Source organism: Pezoporus wallicus, unplaced genomic scaffold, assembly GCF_028554395.1.
Source record: "Pezoporus wallicus isolate ANWC-B61680 ecotype Strahan unplaced genomic scaffold, APGP_CSIRO_Pwel_v1 contig_8042, whole genome shotgun sequence".
Lineage (NCBI taxonomy): Eukaryota > Metazoa > Chordata > Aves > Psittaciformes > Psittacidae > Pezoporus > Pezoporus wallicus.
The window spans coordinates 234,438-237,499 of NW_026639380.1; the positions used below are offsets into that span (position 1 = coordinate 234,438).

Below are 3,062 nucleotides of genomic sequence, written 5' to 3' on the forward strand. Positions count from 1 at the left end.
TATATTGCCCACCATAAGCTTTTGGATAAACCCCGGAGAACAGATCAACACGATTGCAATCAGATTATTTCTGATCTTGTGCCACTAGATGGTGTCCAGTTACATGAGCTGTAACCACACCTGCATTAATCAAAATACAGCCTTCTGAACTGCTGAATGCTCACTCTTACAGCTTTTGCTGACATTTTGGGAAAGCTATTTTCCAGGGGGATTTGGCTTTTTAAGTCATACTTTTGATCTCTGTATAGTCCTTTAAACGGGGAATGATAAAGTCTTTGATGTGGATTCTTGCATAAACAGAAGCAATGAACTACAGAGCACCTAACTGCAACCAAAGAAATGTGAGCCAGAGTTGAAGTAATGCAAAATATCCTCTCTAAAAGTTGGAGGGAGGGTGGAGGGAACAGAAAAGAGAAATGAAAAGGGGAGTCCAGAGAGCAAACACTAATACCACTGTCCAACTGAGCAAGAAAAAGAGATTATAAACAACAGTCTGAAAACAAACTAAATCCTTCCTGTGTGCTGTGGAGCTTGGTATGTGGTCTTTCACCTCTCATTTGAGAGCTACTGTAGAACCATACTGTTATGAGGCAAACTGCAAGAGAAAGAAAGGCTATGACAGCAGTAAAGAAATAGGGGATCCAGACACGAATGTGTACTGGAAGCGCGTTTTCTCCTTCGCCTTTATTCTGCTTTTACCCCTATAACTAAACGCAAGGACAAACGGAAAACTTAGTTACTGCAATGTTTCACGCTGCTCCCAGCTCATCTAATAAATAAGGCACCAGGGGGCCTCAGTAATTCACTAGCAAGAAACCCAGGGCACATTAACTCTTTACTTGCCGAGTTAGTACACTTAAGTTTTCATTTAGCAAGACTGAAAACAGCTTCTGCAAGGCAAGAGAGGAAGGAGCAATAGAAAAGGAGCATTAAAGCGCATTTATCCAGAGATTTGCAGTGAAATGACTAGAAAATGTGGCTTGAACTCACTGTTTGCATAGCAAGTCTCTGAAAGCATGGTTTCATTGTGGAAAAGCAGCAAACCCCTTTACTTACCAGTATCACAGTGGGGGATGGGGTGATTTAAAACTAAATATAAGAATTCATTTGAGACCTTTTGATCAGCTCTAGTGATTGGTAATGAGAGATTTGAGAGCTACCTATGCTGTTCATGGAGAAAGCCAACCCAGTGATGGAACTCAAGAATTCAGGACTGTTTAGCTGCAATTTAAGAGAATTCTCTTTTTCAGCTTCTCCTCAGAATGACACCTGCACATACAATTGGACTCTTACTCCATAAGAGTGTTAGAAACCAGTGTGTCCATCACAGGCAGACATCACTGATGTCAGTCAGGTTACATGTAGTCTTTGTAACTGCTAGCTTAATTAAACCATTCAAGTCCCATTTTCTATGGGATTACCTTCATTTTACTTTTTTGTTTCCCCACCCCTTTCCCCCACAAACCCCACTACAATTACAGATATCTGAGTTGCCGTAAGGGGACTGCACAGCAAAATAATAAGGCTCTAGGTTCCAGACAATTACAAGCAGCCTAAAAAAAAGTCTCTGACACTCAATCCATTTTCCCTGTGAAGCAGCTGCAGCTGGATGCATCTTGGAGCTCCAGGCAGCACACAGATCCAACATACAAAGCACAAAAGATCATTCTCTTGCACAGCTTTGGGAAGCCTCTCACGGAAATAGAGAAGTACCTACCAAAACTATTTGTGAAGCCTCTTCCTTTGGAATTAGTGATTTACCTAGCCTCCTGAAATGCTGAATTGGAAATTACTGTAACTTAAGTGATACTGGGCAATTTTGTGTTAAGATAATGATACCAGATCCATATGCAATGCTATGGTTAACTTTAAAATGATAAACTGTGCAGTTAGGTGGCTAAACATTGGTAGTTAGATGGTTTAAAACACTGTGTTATGCAAATTATTGATATACCTTGGCATCAAGTATTAAATTCTGTGACTTGCCTGAAAGTATATTGTACTCAGCTGTATTTGCTGCTGAATACTTTGGTATCCTGTGATTGGACTGTCTTTTAAATATCTCATGAGCTCATGAAAGCACTGACAACTCAGAGTGGCGCTAATGCAGAACCTGAAATACAGACAGATACAGAAACTAAGAGATCTCATAGCTTTCTGTGACACACAACTAGTTTCACATTCTCCAAACCCATTATTGTATTTCAGACTTATATTAGAACCATTATTTTGTTTGTATTATGCCTTGTTAGTAACTGAAGTAACAAAATCTTTAATTTAAACGTGTTCCAGAAGGCTCCCTTTCCTATGACAGCATCTATCATGACTTCAGTATAATATAAATGAGTTAAATGAGGGTTCTTCTTGCCCTACTGATCTTCTGAGATAATACTTAGCCTCATCCCATCCTCCTACACCTCCTCCTACCCATTTGCAGCACATGTATCTTTGCAGATAAGTCTGAGGGCTGCACTCCTGAACTTCATGGTTTAAGACTACAGTCTGATACGTAGCAGAGCTGCTGACATGATTCCTATGTTAATAATCTTTCTTTTAACCACCTAAAGTTTGGAAATTTTAACATCCCACTAGTGAGTTTGAAGCTGTTGATACCACTTCCTGGCAAATACTTGCAAGCAAACAGTAATTTGTCACAGAAAACCCCTTGACACTGGAACACCGCCATGAATCACATGAAAGGAATGGGGAGCAGACCCAGAAGGGGTCATACCCATCATCACAGGTGCAGCACGGAGACCTTCACACCCCGTTCTGCACACTCAGTCACTGTAAGATCAAAATTTTAGCTGGTGCATATCCTGCTCTATAACTTGAACCTGCCCAGTCCCTAGGCCCCGGCAGAACTTTAAATGAGACATTTCTTTGCCTCATGCCACCCTTCCCTGTGAAGCTCCCTCCAAGCACTCCTGCCCTTCTGTACCCAAAAGCCTTTTGGCTGCATTTTGACAGAAGCCTCCTGTGTTTACACTAGTCCTTCTAAAATTGCAGTTTGGTGGATTAACTCCTCTCAGACATGGAGTATATATAGAGCACTCTCATTT

General features: G+C 41.0%; 1 long non-coding RNA gene across 1 annotated transcript; it reads right to left on the bottom strand.

Annotated features, from left to right (window-relative positions):
• Positions 1-1,849: 1,849 nt before the first annotated feature.
• Positions 1,850-2,685, bottom strand: LOC130602019 (uncharacterized). Its single transcript, XR_008972796.1, has 2 exons — positions 2,643-2,685; positions 1,850-2,408 (listed from the first exon to the last, which is right to left on the bottom strand). It is a non-coding gene; the product is annotated as an uncharacterized LOC130602019 (long non-coding RNA).
• Positions 2,686-3,062: the final 377 nt, after the last annotated feature.